At 39.1% G+C, this 22,243-nt stretch overlaps 1 long non-coding RNA gene across 2 annotated transcripts in view; it reads right to left on the minus strand.

The window, feature by feature from the left end:
* LOC136790135 (uncharacterized) overlaps positions 1 to 22,243 on the minus strand; it is a 151,897-nt gene that overhangs the window by 127,150 nt on the left and 2,504 nt on the right. Inside the window, exon 2 of one of the 2 annotated variants that reach the window (XR_010829496.1) lies at positions 17,073 to 17,161. This is a non-coding gene — a long non-coding RNA (uncharacterized lncRNA). Of the gene's footprint in view, positions 1 to 17,072; positions 17,841 to 22,243 lie in introns of those variants that run through there. The other variant, XR_010829495.1, reaches the window with a different exon arrangement.

The following is a 22,243-nucleotide window of genomic DNA, read 5'->3' on the forward strand; positions in this document are numbered from 1 at the left end:
GCAGAATTCAGATATACTGAAATCTATCTCCTTAATTTCAGATGCATCTCAGTCACTTCAGCAGATGAACATCAATTAGAAAAATTACAACAAAACTACCAAACAAAGCTCTGCGGTAATATTCAGGACACAACAACTGAATCTTCAAATACAAACAAATTATTTCCTTCCTTTCTGTTTAACAAAATTCAGAAGCAATAATAAAAAAAAAATGCCAAGTATGCATCAAAGAAAAAAAGTATGCATCATGCCTTGAATCTTGATACATTTGAGTCACCAGTGGGAAAAGATAATAATAAATAAATAAATAAATAAATAAATAAGAACAGGACTTCATTGTTGCTTGCCTACCAGCAAGATATTTGGTTCTGCTGTTCAGGGAACAGTCAGGGAACCGCAGATATATTGTTTAATACTGCCCATGTAGCATTATCGTTGTTTGATTTCAAAGTAATTGCAATAGTTAATAAAAGGAAAGAAGAGAGAATAAATATGTGCTAAGACCCACCCACCTCTAGCAAATTTCAAGCATTTCAGGAACGTTATCTTGAGTTCCAGGACCTGTGGGAATCCCAGAGTTTAGAAATATTGAACCTTAATGAGCCAATGTTTTTAAAATTGAATTAATTAACGAATTAACTAAAACCCCAGACCACATTCAATTCTATCTTGGGTAGAAGACACAAGGGGAGAAAACCTGAGTACCTTTTTGTCAGAATGTCTTGACAGACATAATCAACTTCAGTCTTGCTGATCTTGCAAGGCTTTTTCAAGCTAGACTCTCTCTGTACTTGAAGGTAATCAGGAAAGGATACAAAAAGTCTTTTGTACAAGCCATATTTGTAAAGACGGCATAGCAAAAACTACATTCTGGCTTTACTGGTATGTCCAGCTAAAAAAGCAAATCACAAGAGAGACCTTTCCTCAAGCAGCCACAGTCTATCTCCTCAATCTTCCCCAGACTATGTTTGTACCTGGGATAAAGTAACCCTGGATATACATACAAGCCAGGCGATGAGAGGCTGGAGAGCAGCCCCACGAAAAGAGATCTGGGGGTTTTGGTTGACAGCAAGTTGAACATGAGGGTTTTGGTTGACAGCAAGTTGAACATGAGGGTTTTGGTTGACAGCAAGTTGAACATGAGCCAGCAGCATGCTCTGGCAGTCCAAAGGGCCAGTCGTGTCCTGGGGTGCATCAGGCCCAGCAAGGCTAGCAGGTCAAGGGAAGGGATTGTCCTGCTCTACCCTGTGCTGGTGCGGCCTCACCTCGAGTACTGTGTGCAGCACTGGGTGCCACAATATAATGAGGACATAAAACTATTAGAGAGAGTCCAAAGGAGGGCTCCAAAGATGGTGAAGGATCTGGAGGGGAAGATGTGAGGAGTGTTTGAGGTCCCTTGGTTTGCTCAGCCCAGAGCAGAGCAGGCTGAGGGGAGGCCTCATGGCGGCCTGCAGCTCCCTCACGAGGGGAGCGGAGGGGCAGGCGCTGAGCTCTGCTCTCTGGGGACAGCGACAGGACCCGAGGGAACGGCATGGGGCTGGGACAGGGAAGGGTCAGGCTGGGTGTTAGGGAAAGGTTCTGCACCCAGAGGGTGGTCGGGCACTGGGACAGGGGCCCCAGGGAAGTCACCATAGCGCCGAGCCCACCAGAGTTCAAGAAGCATTCAGACAATGCTTTCAGACAAGACACATGGCTTATTTTTTGTATGGCCCTCTGTGGAGCCAGAGGTTGGACTCGATGATCCTCATGGGTCCCTCCCAACTTGGGATATGCTATGATTCCTTACACATTGGGCAGTGTGTGTGTGTGCATGCTGCCGCTGTAATGGACTACAAAGTCATGGAAAATCTCAGCTTGCCAAGCTCCACCCAGATCTTATCCCATCTCAACCATGTGCCAGAGGTATAAAAGCTACGTAGGAACTGTTCCTCTTACCAAAATATGACCACAGTACGTGCAGCTGGAGCAAGGGAATAAGGGAAGCATTAACTAATTAAACTCACCATGACTGGATAAGAAAACAAAATGCAAAGATACAAGTGGTTCTTGTAAAGAACACTGCATGATATATGTCAGTCTGAGAAAGCAAGGTATGGATTAATTGCCAGAGATTGACTAAACATTTCAGAGATGAAGTCCAAGATTTACAGTGCATCCTTTCATTTTTTAGGAAAGCCTAGGTAAATTGGTCTAATCAGTCAAATTAAGAAGCTTTTTCCCTCTGCATGCTGAATCTTCTTCAATGCTAGTGAATTTTTCTACAGAAAAATTAATAAAAATGTCTTATCATAGATCGATAGTTGAAAGTGATGGACTTACAGTAGTGAATTTAAATGAGCCTGAGAGTCTAAGATCAAACATTTCCTTCTAGTCTGGGGAGCTGCTTGATTTTTTTTCTGTTATCTCTAGTGATTATTTTCAAGTATTACGTTTAAGTTCATTAACCTCCAAAATTATCTTTAAAGTGAAAGAGGAGGAAATGACACGTGCTGGGATATATCAGAATTTATCATGCTGTTTTCATGGTGTATTTCTGAGGTTTTCTTATGCCTTGCTTCAGAAAAAAAGGGGGGGGGGAGGGGTGAGAAGGGTTTTGAGATGAAAATAAATGGTTTTGGATTTATGTGCTTTCCTGGAGTTACCTACTTTTAATATGGAAAAGGGCATAAGGTATACTAAATTTCCATGAAAAGAAACATAAGAAAAAGAGGCAATAAAAACATTTCACAGAAGATGCACCATTCTGCCTGCCACAGTCACTTCAACGGAAAGTGATGCTCCAACCTCTGACAGCAATGCTTTTGTGAGACATGACACACAGAGGTCTGGCCCTTTCACAAGTCCCACTTGTGAAAGCAACTCAGTTAAACAGTTGCTCTCTCTCTTCTAACACATGATTTCTAATGGGAAAAAAAAAAAAAAAAACAAAGAAAAAAAAAGTGGTAAGAAAAGAAATTCTGTTTAGTAACAGCACTTAAAATTCCTTTTGGAGACCTCCCTGGCCTCTTGTGAATGCCCCCATAATATTCCCCTCCACACATCTGCCGCTGACATTTCCATTGAAAGAAAGGGAAGGTCTTGAATCCTCAAGTCTGGAAAAGAAACCATCTTCAGATAGTGTGAGAACATCTGACTACCATCATCCCTGAAAATTATTCAGAACCATATTTAGAAGATTTTGCAAATGGCTGATTTCATTTAGGTGATTTAGTTTAGTTATATATCCTCCACTAGTCTAAATCAGTATTGCTTTACTGACTCCACCAGCTCTTTGTCATTTTACATCCAGCTGAGCTCATAGCTGTTTACTTCTTGCCATCAGCAACAGCCATTTATTCCCCAAGATTAACATTAAGAAGTAAAGGGAGAGGTACCAAATCTCACTTTAGACTAGAGAAAGGGTACTGTCCATTTCACTCTTGCTCTATACTCCTGGCAACAAGCATTTCACTGCTAGTCAGCCCACTTCTAAGGTTTCCATCTACATGATTTTTTTCAGTTACCAGTCGAAGAGATTTATTTATTTTTTTAATCAGAACATAAATTAAATTGTGTGGAAGTTAACCCTTCCAGGAGTCTAGCTAACATTTTATTGAAAGTCTTTTGCAAGAAGCTGTCTATCTGAATTAATTACATGAATGAGACAGGCATATATTTTGGAACAGAGACACTCTTCAGGAAAATATCATGCTTCATACTTACATTATGAATATTCATTTAGTGTAGTCTGATAGACAACCAGATGCACATCTTGTCTTGCAGGACATTTGAAGCATTACCACATATTATATAGTGGGATAGTAACTGACAAGTCATAAAATAATGGACACTTGCTGCAAGGCTCATCTAAACCCTTGCCCGCTAACTCTGCACCAGTGCAGCTACTCCCTTGAGTTCTAAAATTCAGAGTATCTTTGACTATAAGTCTCTGCATAGCTTTCCAAAGAAATATTCTGTCCTGAACATGCAACTTGCTAGTAAATTAGCAAAGGGCTCAGGAAAGAGAACAGATCAGGTTTCACAGGCTGGTTTCTCATTTTCTAGCAAGGAGAAAGGGGAGTTTTATAGCACTAAGGAAGGGAGACTCAAATTTCTCCAAGGGATTGCATTATTTGCTTCAAAACATGGCAATTTCAGAGTCATACATTGCAGAATGGTAGTACTCTGAGAAAGGGAAAGATCAGTCACAAGAAATACAAGGATCTTTTTGCTAGCCATCAGAGAGAAGGGGAGGGAACCATAACTACTGCTCCTTCCCTATCCCAAGGGGAAAAAAAAAAAAAAGAAAAAAAAAAAAGGAAAGAAACAAAGGACTGGCAAGAGACTCAAAGAGATAAAAGGAAGAAAGAAAGAAGGAAAGTATACTGATACAGTATTGATAGACATACCAGGGGAAATGGAACTGCTTCTGAATACAAATTATACACAGGGTTAAATGACAACAATTCCATTTAGAATTAAAATAAAATTTATTGCACTTTGCGGCACTTAAATTAATTTATTCCTTTATTCATTCTGTGTTTTTTTTGTTGTTGTTCTTGTTTGTTTTGCTTTGTTTTGTTTTTTTCCTTTCCAGGCTAACAACAGAATGTAATAATCCACTCAGCGGTAACCCTACTCTACTGGATAAAAATCCTGTAAAAAGTGTTGAGCTTTACTGAAAAAAAAAATTTAAAATACATTCCCTGAATTATATTTTCACTTACTACTCTATGTTGACTCAAGAGCAAATAGGGGCACAGCAGAAACCATTTATAACAATTTTACCAATAGCAACAGAAAAAGAGCAACCATGAGAAATAACAAGAAAGCAATGAATACTCAGGTATCTATCAATGATTAAAACACCACACAAACACAGGCACAGTGCAACTAGACATTGAGAATACGGTTTGCAACAACACAAGCCTTCTTTAAAAGGAACATGCTTAATGTACTTGGGAGCTGTGGGAATGAAAAGTAGCATGGGCATCAGATTTTCTGAACTGGGCAATTTAAGTGTCAGCATTTCCATCCCCCTCTTGGATTTTTCAGATGAGTTTTTTTCTGACCTTGCTGGAATAAAAAGGAGATTCTAGTGGACGAAATATGCTGAGACACTTTCATTGTAAATGTCCCAATGCCTTGTCGATGCAGCCAGCAGAAAAATGGTGAAAGGATGTCTCAGCATCAGCATTACCAAGAGATACCTAACTGGCATTTTTACAAAAACTTGTGAGGCTTAGGGTTAGTTTCCCCACTGCTGTGTTCATATTACTTGCCTCCTATAAGCCATTTTCCAACACTTTCACTCATATGACGAGTTTTAAAAATATCTGACTAATTTCAAACTTTCTATCAGCTCCAGCTCGTTCCAGACTTGTGTCCCCAGAGACCTTAACACACATTAAACTAGAAGATGAGTTCACAGCTCACAAGGTACTGTACACCAGGCTCCCTCATGGACGTTCTTAGCATACACTGTGAGAAGGGATTTTAGTAGCCCAGCCTACTCAAGATCTGTATTTGTAATAAAACTCAGAAAACACAGTTCTCTGTTGATGTGTCAGTATTATACACAATGCCTCATGTGGTGCAAATGCTTTCAGGAAAGGCTCGCAAAGTCGTATTTACCATACCATATAAAGGTACTGTTAACAAGTACTACATTTTGTACGTGGGACAACAGAATGAAGTTGTGATATAAACGCGCACCTCTGTAACTGTTTCTCATATAGACAGCTTAACAATAAAAGCAGTCTATACACTGGACCGTATTTTATACGCTGATGTTTTACATTAAGTTTTCATTTGTGTCTCTTCAAGAACCGAAGTCTGTGAAACATTTTTTTTTTTTTTGAGAGAGAGACTTTGAGAATGTAGAGCTACTGTGCTCCCAGTGAGAGAAGAAAAAGACAGAGCTCTTTTGGAGTGGTAATATTGGAAAAAATAAACACTTTTTTTTTTTGCATAAAGTTAACACTGGAGGAAAGAACGTTCTCATAGTGGAGTCCTTATTTACAGGGGAAAGTCGTAGAAGTGCCTCTAACTGAAGTGCTGGTAGGAAAGCTTTTAGAATATATTAATAAATGAGCAATAACAAATTACAAGGACAGAACAGAATTCACCCGGGCTTTCTAAAGAACATGGTTCAGATCTGAAATTGATGAACTACTAAGAGTAGAACGTGATCAGCTTTGGTATCAGAGGAATGAACGATGCCAAACATAGTACCATCTGGTTATGTAAATCTCTGGAGGATCCAGTTTGGGCTTTTATTCAGGACAAACTGATAGATTGGAAAAAAAATAAACAAATAACACAATTGACAGACTGAAGAAAAGGTTAAAGAACTATACTATCATGAAAGATAGAGAAGGTGAGTGGAAAATAACCCTCTGCTTCATCTAATACCAAAGGTAGGGTATAAAATTACATGGCAGCAGATGCAAAATAATGAAAATGTCTTTGTTGCATACACTAGTACCTAACATTTGCTTTTAAGCTAATCTTATTAAACAAAACAATTGCAAATGAGATGTCAAAAAGTTTGTCACTGAAAATGTTCTGAAAATCAAATTTTTCTCACACCTATTACACTAAGGAAAAAAAGGCAATCCCTAGTTCCAAGTCTTAGGAAAGATGAACATGGTTTACCCAGTAAGGTGTGAGAGGTTATCCTGCCCCCTCCCACCAGCCTACCTCCTACATCCCTCCAGGACCCCAGCATCCCCCACAGCTCTAAGTCTGCCAAGTCTTGCTGTCTTTGGGTCTTGCACAATCCAAAGCCATGAGGCAGTCGGGGCAGAGAGGTGTAACACGGGCTACAAATACTTCTGTGCTTTGATCTACAAGGAGATCTAGAAGAGATCTGCTGAAGAGAAGGTGACTGAAGTGACCCCACCCAACACACACCAGCATGGCTGCAGTGATGGGCCATTTAGCTGAAGCGAGTTAAACCTGCTGGCATAATCCCATCGTGGCATTTACTGGACTTTGGATCTCTGTTAAGAGAGACTACTTATTACTGAGAGTAGCTTGTGTCATGGGTATTCTCGACCCTGTCAGTCTGATTTACTTGTGAAACCAGACAAGAATAACAAAACCATTTGTGAAAATGTTGAATGCCTGAAAAGCATATTGTCTGCAATGGCTTCCAGTCCATTTCCTGGAAGCCACTCTAATGAAGGATGTGTCTGAAAGCTGCTTGGTATTAAAGCCAAAAAAGTATAGATAAAAAAGTTTGCACAGAGCTGAAGCTAGAAGGCATCTACAGATAAAAATCCTGAACAATAATAAACACAGAACATCTATCCCATCTTATGATCTAATTCCAGGAATTAATGATAAGATCATTATTAAATGCACATCACTTTCTTCACCGTGATAGTTTCTTTGTGCACCAGAGTTCTCTCCTCCTTGTCTAGATCAGTCCAGAATGACTTCCTCATCCACGCAGGCTTGCTCCTGCAGTCAGCAGCGTGGTGAGGCAGAGCTGCTGTGCTCTGATCATGCTATTACCTGCTCACCAGAACGAGCACTGGCCTCACAGAGGTCTCTCCTGGCCCCAGGCTGTAATTTGCAGCAGCCCCTTGCCCCAGCACCTCTTTCACATCACATCACACTGCTTCTTGAAGGAAATCAATAGCTATAGCTTGAAGTAAAAAAAAAAAAAAAAAAAAAAAAAACACAACACAGGGCACTACTCTATACTAGTAAGTTGTCTGGATATCTTTGTAAAAGAGGTACTACCATTGAAATATATGTTATGTGACTCAAATTTAGGGTTTTCTGAGAAACTTGTATGAGTTACTCTGTGTCATCTAGCTGGCCTGACTGTCCTTTGAGGACCTGATGTATATTCAAACATTAATTTGTATGCTGTGTACACTGAGTGGGATATCTTTAATGGGTAAGAAGTATGACTTGGTAATACATGCAGACGTATTTGTACATCTACTTATATACATGTTTCCCAGACATGCATATGCAAAGACAATGATACGTAAAGACAAAGGGTTACTTTCAGAGAACTGAGCATTTCAAAGAACTAAAGTTCATAAATTATTGTTAATGTTTGTGTGGTATTATAGTGATTAGTAGAAAATAATTGCCGAAATCTTAAGCTAAATAATGATTCACTCTCAACATCATTAAAAAAAATGTCTTCACTTGTTACTCATCTTCATTTTGGTTACAAAAGAAAGAGTTTATTTGAATAAGGATGGAAAAAAGCTGTTACAAGTTGTTTGCACAGAAAAGGAGAGGGTACCGACAGGAGGAAGCGTATTAATTCTGTTCTGAAAGAGTTTTATTTTGAGCACAGGTTTACTGTAATTTAGAAGCATGCTGACACAGGCATGTGGAGGCTTCTTGAGTAGCACTGTTATTCCCAAATATTTCAAATTCTCAGATGCTTACAATTATACAATTAAATAACTGCTGTATGTTTTGATTTCTTATTCTTGAGGCTTCAAAGAGCATTCAATCTTATGTCCACAGCTTTTAGGACTAACAACTCCCTTTTTCTTAGTAAAAATTGAGGGTCAAAATAAGCCTGACTTTGCACTCCAGGACTTTAAGGGCAAAATATTAAGAGATGAGCAGGACAACACAATAAGACAAATGCCAGGAGGCTTCAAAATGCAGCATAGGAGTATGGTAAGTGAACCCCAGAACTCTCATTTTTCTGTTGTGCAAGTCACTCGAACTTCCCCTAATTATAGGTTCAACACACTTCATTTTGAGCAGAGGTCAGCACTGAAGTGCTGCATTTCAGAGGGAGAAAGAGAGAGGTGCCAATTTTCTACTGATGTGAAACGACATTGCTTCATCGGCCCAAACTCTTCCCCTGCAGTCCTCCAGCTTTTGCAGAGGAAACATGCTGACTCCTGCACACCCATAAGAATATATTCCCTTCATGCACACAGCCACAGCTCACAGTAAAGGAAAAGCGCCTGTGAACCTACATATGCCCTGAGGTGTCCCTATTTTTACCGGCTGCGTCGAACTCTGAAACCTGCACAGGAGGGACAGACCTCAGGATGCACTCTGGCCTCACCGAAGATTGCTTCCTTTGCAGAGGTCTCGCAGAAAGAGAGGCTTTGCAAGGCTTCCCATGCACACTGACCTCACGACACAACATGCTGTGACTGCAGCATCTCATGGTCTGGGCTATAGGGTCACACAGACCAGCAGCTCCTGGGTTCTCACATAGCCTGCTGGCTGGAGACATGCCTAAGCAACATCACCACCTCACTTCATCACTGCTGCTTAATTTGTCCAGGGCAAGTTCTGCTCTAAAGTTAGTGAGGATTTCCCCATTTCTGTGGGAGTTCAATAATATTGGAGGGAAAAAAGAAAAAAAAAACAACTTTCAGACACTAAACTCTGCTCTTTCCACCTGACAAACTGGCACGTTTGCAATATACTTTGTTTTTGTGCATGCAAATTGCTGACTTGAGAAGCGTAAGCCTTTAACCCCTATTTATACTTGTTTTGGTTCAATTTTTATCTAGTATATTCCCTATCTCCAGCAGGAATATCACTGAGTACAAAGCAAGACAGAATATGGTCCACTAATCTCTATCCATTTTTCATGGTGACAATTGCCAAAATTATTTACTGTATTATGTGGATTTTGTGATTTCACAAAGTCAAATTTGCATCGTACAATTTTGATATCGATTTTGTTGCATGGCATTTGTTACTCATGGAATATGCTTCAAGACTTGTCCATGTACTATAAATTATAATTCCTCCAACATCCTCTGATTTAACTCCCTTGAATCATGTAGTGCTAGGCATTTCCTTTGTTAACCTTAAAATATTCAAAGAACAACAACTGAGGCATATTAAATAGTTTAATGTATAACAGTAACTCAGAAGAGGTGGTTCTTTCATGAATGACAGCAGCCTCCCAACCTCTTTGTTTTTCTTATTAGAACAGAACTTCACCTTTCCCTTCCCTTGAGCGACCTCTTCGCAGTCGTGGTTCCTGACCTACTTCTTCACTCTTTCCCTAAAGAAAAATAGAATACCCTCCTGAATTTCAAAAGTGGTGAAAAAACCAATGTCGATAATGTTTAATAAATAACCTTTGTTAAAACAGTATAAATCTATGTAGAGTAAACCCCAACTGCCCTCTCACATCCCACAGCTGATTTGCATATTGGGTCATGGAACATGTTTTAGGATATTTGACTGCAGACCTCACTGAAGTATTCATAATACTGTGTATCAAGCAACATTCAGTATAGATTGCCATTAGACAAGAAAGACTTGCTTTGCATGCCCAAAACACCTTTGAATTTTTATTTACAAGAGTCAAATCTTGAATGCATTTGCTACTTGAAGCCAGCTTTTATTAACCTTACTTATATTAAACAAAATTTCCTGCATCAAAAGAGTTCTGCAGCCCTGAACACACCACATGTGTTGCCTAATTGAGGGGCCACCAGAAACTGACCTGGAACAACTAATTGTCCTGCCTGTATATAACAAAAAGAGGATCTACACAGCATGTGTTCTGACATGGTATGCACAGATGCATGTTACCGGCATGCTTTTCAGATGTCTGGGGTGCTCACTGGCGACAGATCCATTCGTGATCTCAACCAAAAAGAAAAACAGAGCTCATCACTTATGCCATGTGAGTTTCATCTCTTGACTAAGTTACATTGCCAAAGCAATTGCCCATCTTGCTATCTTTAAAGCCAAGGCATCACAGTAACATTTTCAACTGCACCAAGGTAGGAAGAGAAGATTACAAATGCTACATTTAATAAACATCTAAAATCCTTTAAAATATTCTTATAGGAACGACTGAATTTAATGGAAATTGAGCTGATCAAACACTATTTTCTTTTTTAATTTTCAGTTCCATTCTTATAACTTGTGGTCTCAACTTAATGGGACCAACAGAAAGTATGGGAAATTTCTGCTAGCACATGAAGCATCTCTAATGACAATGCTTTCCCAGATTATTGAACATTATATCTGCTTCAGTGCTAGACAGCAGGCTAACAGGCAATTTGGTAAGGGAACTTCCCATTTAAAAGGATAAATGCGAAATATTTGCACATGGTGACTTATTCTTAAAGGCATTCACCATAGATGCTCAAATCCAAGGATGTCAGAAGTAGTCCTGGTTGAAATAGAGAAAGGAAAATATTTTCACCCATGCAAATTCATTTGCAATTTTAAATAAATTTGTCACCCTATTATTTTTCTTACTTTGTTCAGCAACGAGATTCCAGAAAGTGCATTTGCTAAGCAGTAACACTTGCTGAAAAGCTGTTTTCATTTTAACTGCCCGCAAAGCTTGGTTCCCAGGTCCATCCTATTCAATAAGGATCATGCGGGAAGCTTCTCCCTCATACATCTCCCCTGGAGACAGCTGAGCCAGGAAGAGCCTCTGCAGAGGTTCCTGCTGCTCAGCTGCCTCTCTTCAGAGAGGGAAAATAAGCAAGTATTTTACAAACAGGAGTTTAAAATAGCTGTACTACCCATGAGTAGCAAAGCCACAGTCACATTATGTAAATCATTTCATACAGTAAATAGGTAAAAGCTTTAAGTCATGCCAGAGTACATTTCTGTGCAGTGAAAGACCACACATGTCACAGGCACATACTTTTAGTGGCACTTGAAAGCTGGGAAGTTTTATTGGTGTTGTGTCATATATTCCTCACAAAGAAACAGGGTTTCCTTAAGACTCTAAGCCATGTTATAAAAAGCCTCAAAAGAGATAAAAGCTTATGCACTTTGGAAAGGTCTAAATACTACCAAAAATAACTTTTCTACATTGAATAATATTCCAGGATTAAAACTTGATGTCACAGGACATAACATGTCTAGAAACAGAAGCCTCCTCCTCTTGGACAGAGGAAAAAGTAGTCTTTGCAGCTTTCTAGCAGTATGAAGTGCCTGCCTCTAATACTGATGAGTTATCAGACCTTAATCCTTTATACTAATCCGGAAAAATTGCCAGAATACCGTCACTTTCAACACAAAACCAAGTGAAACTTGGCAACTTCAGTGAATGTCACTTTGGGGAATTTAAATAAACTTAAGTCCAGAATTCAAAACAAAACTCAACGAATGTGAAGCCATGCAAATCAAACCACTCAACCAAAACTATTCCCATGAGTCCCCGAGAAACAAAGCTCTGTTAATGCGAGGGACCTTGCTCAACATCAGTGACTAGCTGCCAATCTGTGAAATCCCAGGTGGCAATGAGAGAAGCGAGTTTGCACCACATGCATCAGCTCCATTTTAGCTTCCTTCACCCTCTAAGTGTAACACTAAAAGCCCTCCAGGGACCTGAACTTGGTGTGAAGATATCTTTCATCACTACGTGGTACACTCAGCAACAGAGCGAGAGCAGTTTCTTCCCACTGATTAATGGGGTCTGTTTGGTCCATATCAGCTACATCCTCTTCAGTTATAAGTTCAGGGGGATAGGTGCAGGACCAGAGGCATCCATGCCTGCACCTTTGCTGGGGGATGGTATACCCTAACTGTCTTATGAACCATGTGCGCTCAGCCAGTCACAATATAGCCAGCAGAGCATCCCTGGCAACAGGTATCTAGCTCTTCCAAAGTTTGGTTTGTTCCTGAAATCAAGACACAGCTCTCCTATTCACCATATCAACTTAGTGAATGGCAGTATCCATAAGGCAAACCACAGAATGCAAATTTTAAAAATACACAGTATATTTGAAATGAATTGATGCATTAAAAAAATATGTATTTTCATATTTTGAAGGATGAATTTTTAATAACTTAATTACAACTTCACAAAAGAAAGAATCATTACTTGCTACACATTCCAAATCCTTCTATATCAAACATGTGTCTCTGAAATTACCCTCTACATGTATATTAATGATACCATAAGATGTTTAAAAGACATGCCCTGAATAATACATACAATTTAAATTAACTCCCATTCTTAATGTTCCCAAAGAAAAAGTGGAAGCGATCAAGCGGTAAGTCAGGTTCACTCACAATTATCATTACTATTATTAATACAAAATTCAGTGATCAGTATCTATTTACAAGCAATCTCCTGGAATTACTCAGAACCCAGACCTTGCCAGTCATGTCAACATTGTAGAATAATTCAAGGCTCAATAAGCATAAAGAAATCTGTCAGCTTGACAAAAAAATAAAAAAGTGGCTCAGACAACTTACAAAACCAACCACCATTCACTTTTCTCTTGTTGGTACAAAGATCTTTTCAAAAGAAATGAGAAGTTATCACTAACTTCAGCTCTCCGTCAGGACGGACAGGCCAGGGAACGTATCAGGCTGTCATGGTCCTGAACTGCAGTGACAGCAGCATAGCAGCTGATCAATGGGTACTTGCACTTCTCGCATTTGAGACTGTCCTCTCTGGTGTTACCCAGCTACACTGGGTCTTTTTTCAGATGTTATCAAGATTTGTGATGCTCCAATCCCACTTGGGAGAAAACACTTCATAGGAAAGAAGCAAGCCTGTTATCTGCAGTGTTGCCTGTAGCTAGCTAACTGAAGATGCAGAGGTAGCTGATATTGTGTCAATAAATATACGTAGTTAAGTGTAGTAGGCAGAGAAGCAATTAGAAATTGCAAGAAGATATATACAATCAAAATAGAGAATGCAACTTCACGTTTCTTTAAGGAACAGGGTTTGAGGAGCCAAGTTAACTTAGAGGCAGGTAATTTCTATAGAGAACTTAAGAAAATTATCATTTTCTTCAAAGTCCAAATCCACAAGATTTTTGAGGGAAAGGTCACGTGATTTCATGGCAGAAGTGACGTGCTAGCCATTAACATAATTCATTTACACAGCATGAGCCTTCCACCTCTGATTAATGGAATCAAGACCTGTGAGAAACCATACTTTGAAGATGGGTTGGTTGTCAAATTAACAAAACCAAGCTTTCAAGCTTTTTGTTTTGGCAGAGATGGTCTCTCCAGAGACAGAGCTTTCTTACCCTTAATGTCAGGATAAGAGATACTTGATGGAGAAAGGGTTCTGAAAAGAACTCTGGGGCAGTGAATTCCTTCCTCTGGTCCTGTGGAGAGCAATTTAGGTAAAACTGATAAAAACCCTCACTCTCCTGCTCATTGCAGGAAATAGAGCCAAGACAAGCTTCAGGGTTTCCCTTGCAACTAGTAAATGCCAATTGTTAACCTAATGAAATAATGGACGCTAGTGTTTTCTTATGAAGCTTACTTATGTGTCAGCAAACAGTAAATCTCAAAGTCAGCAACTAAAATATTAGACTGGAAGAACAGTCTCTGGTACCAAACTTGACAATTCGATGGGACTTATTTCATTCTTATACTTTATAAATAGCATCATTTTCATGTATTTGGGAGTTAAGTTTCATTAAGTTTCATTTCAAAGAACACTTCAATTCTGTAGATGCATTAGCAAAGCTGGTATGTTTTTTTGCATAAATATTTCACCCCTTCCCCATTAGATTTTTTGCAGATCACTTTCAAAGAGAAATATGGTTCAAATTTCAATCAAACCCTCCTTAACCCGTGCCCTGACTTATCTGTGGCCACTGATTTTTATATTTTTTTTCCACTCCCAGTCCTTTAACAAGTGACCTGGAAGTGGAGACTCAAGAGACAGGTGGTGAAACAGGTCTCCAACCTTCCCACAGCATTTGAAACAGAAGCACACAGTCACTTAATTCGCTGCTGGGAAGGGAGCACACCTAGACAAAAGGCCCCATAGTAACCTTCTTTGGACTATTAAATAAAGTAGAGAAAGGGCATGTAATTACATTTAAACCCTAGCCATAACCAAAAGCCCACTGAAACAAACATTTCTCATTTCAGGAGCAGTATGCAGAAGGGCATTTCATCTGACATTGTGCTCAAGAGCGTCTCCAGGGATTTCTCTTTGGAGGACACATTCATGCTCCTCTCCAGTAAGAACCATCTGCACTGACGACTTTCTACATCAGAGCCCTTGGAGGAAAAACACTGCAGTAGCTGCTGGCTGGAACGTTCTGGTTCTGCAGCAGCAACCAACAAGGAGCAGAAGATGGAATGATCTGCATACTGCACAGCATCCGCAGTCCAAAAGGAGAGCATGTTGCAAGTGTGAACTGAATTTCAATAAAAAACTTGGAATCCAAACTCAAAAAAGAAAGGTTAATGACGTTTGCCTCCTAAAAAGGCCAGCATGTGCGCTAGAGGGGATGTCTGTAAGGAATGACTGATTGGCAACTACTTTCTGTATTGCTTCTGTTGAATCACCAGTTTTATAACACAGAGTCCTGCATTTTGAGTGACTGCATAGAGGAGAGAAAACAACTTTAAAATCCCACCTTTCTGGGAGAGATCATCCACCAAGCATCTATCTCATGTAGACTTTAGCAGGTTTAGCCCCAACCACAGAAGTTAAACCTTGAAGATATGAGACTTTAATATCTGGAGATAACTGTTTCCCTTGGTCACACTGACTCTTGCTCAGCACTGGTTATTTTTAGGATGCAGAGCTTGCCAGCTTCAAAATAATGTCCCTAAAGGACTGCCTTAACAGCCACATTCACCCAAATAAAACATGACAACAGCTAGCATTACTATTTACCTGGCTGTGTAACTTAACCCTCCTGACTAGGTATTACTTGGCAAAGACAGAGTCTCATGGACTTCCAGGTGTGCTATAAGGTCAGTCTCTTCCCACAGTCTTTCCCCTGAAGATCACAACAGCTGTAAGCTGGGGCACTAATCCAAACTGAGAGCAAATAGCATTTGGCAATGGGTTCAACTGAATGCTTTTCACTCTGTATTTTTCAAGTGTCTGAAAAATATGGGCATTAAAAACCTGCCACTGGCAAATATCACACATCAAATTAAGATCCCAGAGATATGATCAGCAAAAGCACAGCTTGCCCAGGCTGGCAGTTATAAACTGCCAACCCTTAAGGCAAGCTGGGAGAAGAGATCACTGAGACTGGAGCCTGTGTGCCTCTCACCTGATTAAAGCAAGTTTTCACTTTTGCAGTCCCTTATCATCAGATACCACAAAAACAGGGTATATCTTACTTTGCATTGGCCCACTTAGAGAGCCAGAGTTCCACTTGCAGCTTGATTGGGTAAACTCAGCCTAATATGAAATTTAGAATTAGGCAGCAGCAGCACAATAGATTAGGGGTTTAGTTACTGGCATAAATACTAAGTGTATGAAAACTGAAGTAAAACTTACTCTTTTGTGACTATGTTCCTACTGAAATCCGTGTTAGCCAGGTACGCCCACCAATGATGCAGAACCAGCTGCGCTGCAGACTGCTGCACAGACAGCTCAGCTATTAGTCAAATCACCACTGGGGATAGTTATAATTGGGCTATGCGTGAGAATACACAAAAGTAACATGAAGGAGGCTCCTTTGAAAGCCAATGTCATGCTATCATATGAAGGACAAAAAAAGGCAGCAATCTTCCTGCTCATCCCTCTGGGAACATAATTCCTTCCTTTCAGCACACCAAAGCTTTAATATATAGGACACAGTGTGGGACAGAGGGTCAGTGGGTTACACTTATTTATACACGATCTGTATTTGGTTCAAGGACTCAGTCAGAAAATAGAAAGAAAAAAGCCTTTTCATGATGAAGCTTACAGTCAGTAGAAACTGAAGATAATATTGTACCTTTACTACATGCAGTAGATCACCAAATTCATTTTTACTAGGGTCATAATAAAGGATTTTAGCTCTGGCCTTCAGAGGTAAGGAGCTGGTGCACTAATCATATGGATTTGTCATCCCAGGTACCCGATTGCTTTTTTTTTAAGCACTCATATCTGTATTGGTCTTAAGTTCAAGACTAATTTTATCATTACTATATCCAAAAGCAGTAGACATTAAAGGAAAATATATGCACCTGTATAAGCCAAAAGAGAGGAATTTGAAAAGTGAAAAAAACCTGCCTGTTCCAGCCTGTATTTTACTCATTACCAGCATTAGTAATTTTCATGATTTTATATTAGTTTTATGTTTAAATGTATTTGTACTTCTGCTTTCTCCTCATGTATATCAATGGTTTCTAGGTGTAAGCTGTAGAAGAGCAGTTAGATCTATATGCCATACCTTACTGATTCCAGGTCAGCTTCCAGCTCCTGCGTGTTGCCAAGACATTGTACATGTTCGCTCTGAACTCCTGGGCTTGTTGTTCCAATCTGCCAGGATCGATTACAAGGTTCACTGTTACAACACTGGGTTCCTGTGGGCCGTCTTTCGAAGGCTCCTCTTTCGAAGGCCCCATGAGGAGCCTTCGAAGAAGGCCGTGTGACCCCAAAGGCTCCTCACAGGTAGAGTTTCATGGATATACCTCTTTTTACAGTGTTTGTTCCTGAATTCAAGCTCCTTTACATAAGCAGATTCATACACAAAGGAAATCCAGGCTTAGAATAGCAAATCTTTGGACTTCATCACATAACCTTTAAAAGTTATATCACTAGCCTGAGTACTAATTTTTTCTTCTTAAATGTGCCTTAGAGTGTTACAGCCTCTACTATGCTAGCTGTCATTATCATCTCTTATTAACTGCCAAAAAGTTGACAAGTGCCTTCAATCAATCCATGATGTGAATTTTCATCGAATAGTTTTGCTGATGTTTACTAGTTACATGTTCTTAAAGACAATCTCATTATCTTTTTCATAGAGATCTTTAAAACAAAGACCCAAAGTATAACACCAATTCATGTATATAGATCCATTTTTATGCAAGCCTACATCTTCCCTCATTTCCTTATCTTCCTTTTGTGTCTGTCCACTGCCTGTTGTGTTTTAGTTGCTTTGAGGCACAGACCACCTTTCTATGCAATATTTGAACAGATTCCTACACAATCTACTAGGCCATGATTGGAGCTCTTAAAAATACAGTAGTACTGCTCTATCAGCAGTAAATAAATGCAGCATTGATTCCTTTCACTAAACTGAACAATATGTTCTTAAAATTACAGGTCATCTGATCTTGGTGATTCACCACAGGTAATCTAGCCAGCAAGATTCAAACATTTTCTGATTTTTGCACTGCTGTTCTAAACATCACCTTCAGTGCCCTTCTATATACAATCTCTTCAGGAGATGTAGGCTTACTTTAGCTGTTATGCATATTTATAATGGCCATCTAATCATCACTAAACAATACACTAAGGCTGACAAACTGTTACAAGAGCAATCCCAGTAAAACTGGTGGGATGTGCACCTGATTTAGGACTTTTCCAAAGACTGGGTACTTGCCGACTGAATTCCTGCCATATATTGTAAATGTTTATTGCCTCATTACTTAGAGCTGTAAAGAAAAAGCTCAGTTCCAACATATCTAAAAATAATAAAAGTATCTTAAAAAAACATGATATTGGCTTTAAATCATGTCTTATCTTTAACATAAAGCAAAAAGCTTATAGCTTTTTTCCCCTTTTATTTAATGTTATCTTGGTATTTATTATATGTTTTATGGCTAGAAACTCACTAATTTTCAGTTTAAGGCGAGGGTCCCATGTAAATATGAGCTGTAGACTTGAGAAAAAAATGAATATCAGTATTAATACACTGTTTTTATACATTTCCTAAAGATACAAAAACAAATTCCTTTTCCCATCCTTAAAAGATCCACTATCAGTTGTGGAATTAGACTACTTGGTACAAGTTGTTCCAATTTAATTTGAAAGAAGCGAATTACAAAAAAAAGCTTTACTCACACACAAAACACACAATTCCTTATGGGTTGATTACATTTCAGTGTTTTTCAAGTGATGACTCAGATTTTCCTTTTGTTTATCCATCCACAATTCCCTCCTAGCTTTTTTTTTTTTTAAACATGCAAATGAAGGAGCATATTTTGTTAGACAAACCTTGATTTCTTCCTCTCTAACCCCCCCCCCCCCCCAATTAAAAAGCAACCGCATCCCCAAAGCACCTCTGTCTATTGAAACTGAAAGTCTTCAGGGTATTTTGGAAGCAGGAGACTGCAAAGTTTGAATGAGATACTCCACTGGCAAGCTTTCAAACTTATTTGCAGATCAGGACCTCTTTTGTAAAAGTCTCCCCAGGAGGAAGGCAGTTAGACACCTGCCAGTAGCCTGCAGTGGCACCATCCCACTGTGATGTTAATGAGATGAATGAGAGCACTATGGAGAGCTGCAATAATTACAGGGTGAAGAGCTTGTCTTTTCCTGGCCCTCCTCTCTGGGCTGCCTGTTCTGTAAAGCAGGGTCTTTTGTAATACTAATTACAAATGTTAATTAAACATTTCTTTGGAATTTTGCCCTCCATTAATAGGTCGGATAAACAGGGAATAGCAATGACAGGCACAAGTCATCATCAGCCACATGAGAAAAATACCATTTATTTGCTCCCTTTCTTTGGTCCCTCCAAAGACACAACTTCTGGTTTTGTTTTATTAAACAGACATTAAAGCCACTGAAGTATAGCTTTTCTGCACAGAAATAAAATCAAAATAATTCATACATTAACAGCATTAAACCTACTTGTAAAGACCCTTCCACTACAACTCAGTTTTTTCCATGTTGGCTTGACCCTGAGTTTTAAGCATAATCACGCATCCGTCTCTACAGCTACATGAAACCCCTTCCAAACAGAGATTTAAGGAAATTTTCATGACAGCTATTGATGACAGCACAAAAATCTAGCTTGATGGCCTAGTCTAGCACAAGCAGCACATGGCATTTCAAAATGTTGCACTAATACCATTTTTAACCTAGTCCTTAGAATTAGGGGAGTGAGCCCTGCTAAGCTCAGAGCTAAGCACAAGTGCTTGGCAGACATCGCCACAAAACGCTCTAACCCCTTGCCCAGCAGCCTGTCACAGCCAGATGCTCCCATCCATGCTCAGTAATTTAATATATCAGCAATATTATTTATTTCAATGGAATACCTTCTGCTGGGCAAGCTCATCTTACCTTTCTTTATAGTCCACATTGCTAGGGTACAGGAGGGGACCAAACTGTAAATTCCTTCAAAAACTGATTGGTCAAACTGGGGAATAAAAGCAATTTGAGGAATTTGAGGGTGCAATGAAAACAAATACTGAAGGAGGGACCAAGTTTGGAAATTCTTTAAGCCCCATTCATTTTCATTATAAAGATGCAAAAGTATTGCAGAAACAAAAATAAAATTTTGCATGTGTGGTTTTAAAAAGCATTTGATGACAGCAAACTTAACTCCCTTTGGATGAAATTAAGTCAGATGTATTTCAAGATAAAATCAGATTCTTTTCCTGCTTTGACAGGAGAAGGAGATCAGCACCAAACTGAAAAATTCATAATTTGCCCCTACAGATCCATTGATTTGACAGCAGTAAACCACATGAGAAATACTGGCAGGACAGAGCTTATAACAGGGTATGAGTCAATATCAAAGTTTTGAAGAATTATGACTCAAAGGTATCTTTAATTGTCATACTGGGAACCATGGCATTGTTGGCTGTGGCAACCAGACTACCTTTCTTACTTTTCTGTGCAATGGACTTTGAAAAGAGTCTGGTTTGTGAATCATCTGACACATCAAGACTTGAGCCATTATCATGAGGGATGAACACACTCAGGATTACACAGAAAAAACTGACCAAGTCGATGTAGAGATTCACAGAATGGACTTGAGTTTTAATTCTTTCCTCAGAGGTTTGGAAAAGGTATTATGCTCCCAGCTTTGTTTTTTTATTTCACAAAGCAAAAAACATGACAGAGCCCTGAGTACTTCCACCTTTTCCAAAATGCCCTGCAAGCCACCATGAGCCTCACTCTCAGCCACCTTCTATCACCCTCTTCTAATGCAAAAACAAGAAATGAAGCAAGCCTTTGTCTCACTAAGCCTATGCTATTAAACAGCTGCACTACGACAGCCTATTTTAAAATGCAATCTTACATGCTTTGTTGAGCCAAATAGCTGTTCTCTCCTACCTCACTAATCCAGGTGTACAGCTGCCAGCTCCAAAGGTAGAAATGCAAAAAAGCTACCCAGTCTAATATTGGAAATGTGACCACTATCATCGAGACTCTGCTCAGAGTTCTTCTACTGATGAAATTCACAAAAACCAGCCAAGTATTTTGTTTTTTACATTTCTGGTGGTTCATTTATCCTTAATCGTCATACCCATTATTTGACCTATGTTCACAATTATTCTACGACCACTGTCAGGATCCTAAAATAAGCTTGCAGTTATGAAGCAGTATGAGCTTTAAACAGAAAGTCACAAACAGGAGCATATACAACACAATGCAAGTGAGACAGTTTTGATCAACTAGTCTGATTTCTTAGCACAGGTCACAGATTTTAGTGAAGAAATTTGTACATCAGTCCATAATTTCTGAAATAGAACATATAGTTTTCAGAAGATGTTCACTCTTGATTTAGAAACTTCAAGCGATAGATAAAGCATACTTTAGTAAGTTGCTATGATCTTTTTTTTAAATCTGAGTTTGTTTTCAGCTTCTGGGCACTTTATCTATTTGTTCTTTTTCCTGCTGAGATTAAAGAGCCATGGTTTTCTTAATGTAGGTATTTTCAGATCATGACCCCTTCACCCCTCAACCTTCTCTTTGATAAGCTAAACAGATTGATTTTCTTAAAATCCCACACTGGAGGACTATGTCTGTCTTCAGAAGATATTACTTCATAGAACTTCTCAAACATTAGGATACAGCTAGTTATAAATTCACAAAAAAAACTGTCACACTTGCATCTGTTTTTAGAACATCCCATAAAAATACTAACATAGCAGGAGGTCAGACCTCCAGAGCATCCTCCCAGACTGAATTATCCTATGATGCTAAAATTTCTAAATTCTCCAAGAGACGGAACAAAGCAGAACAGCATTTTCAAAGCAAGATTAACCAGTAGGTTTCAGTAGAAGGCACTCCAATGACTTGTGCAGGGCTGTGCCATATTACAACAGTTGATGCACTGGTTTCAAAAGAAATGGAAATGATATAAAAATCAGCACGGTCCTCCAAGCATAAATCTAACTTAATAGGGAGTTGCAACAGTTAAATTTACATAAATTTGTTAACGTAAATAGCTATTCTTCTAAAGTACGTTAGAAGAACTATGTGAGACATACTTATTGCCCTATACAATACATTAATGTCCATCGTTCTGCATAAGTCAGTCAGTCTCTATAATACTACTACTGAAGCATCATTTATTTATTTATTTTAAACAGACCAGCCACTTAGCTTCATTTCCATTACATTTTGCAAAATACCATAACAATTGCATGCTGGACATAAGACACG

The sequence above is a fragment of the Anser cygnoides genome, chromosome 2, assembly GCF_040182565.1.
Source record: "Anser cygnoides isolate HZ-2024a breed goose chromosome 2, Taihu_goose_T2T_genome, whole genome shotgun sequence".
NCBI classification, from domain to species: Eukaryota; Metazoa; Chordata; class Aves; order Anseriformes; family Anatidae; genus Anser; species Anser cygnoides.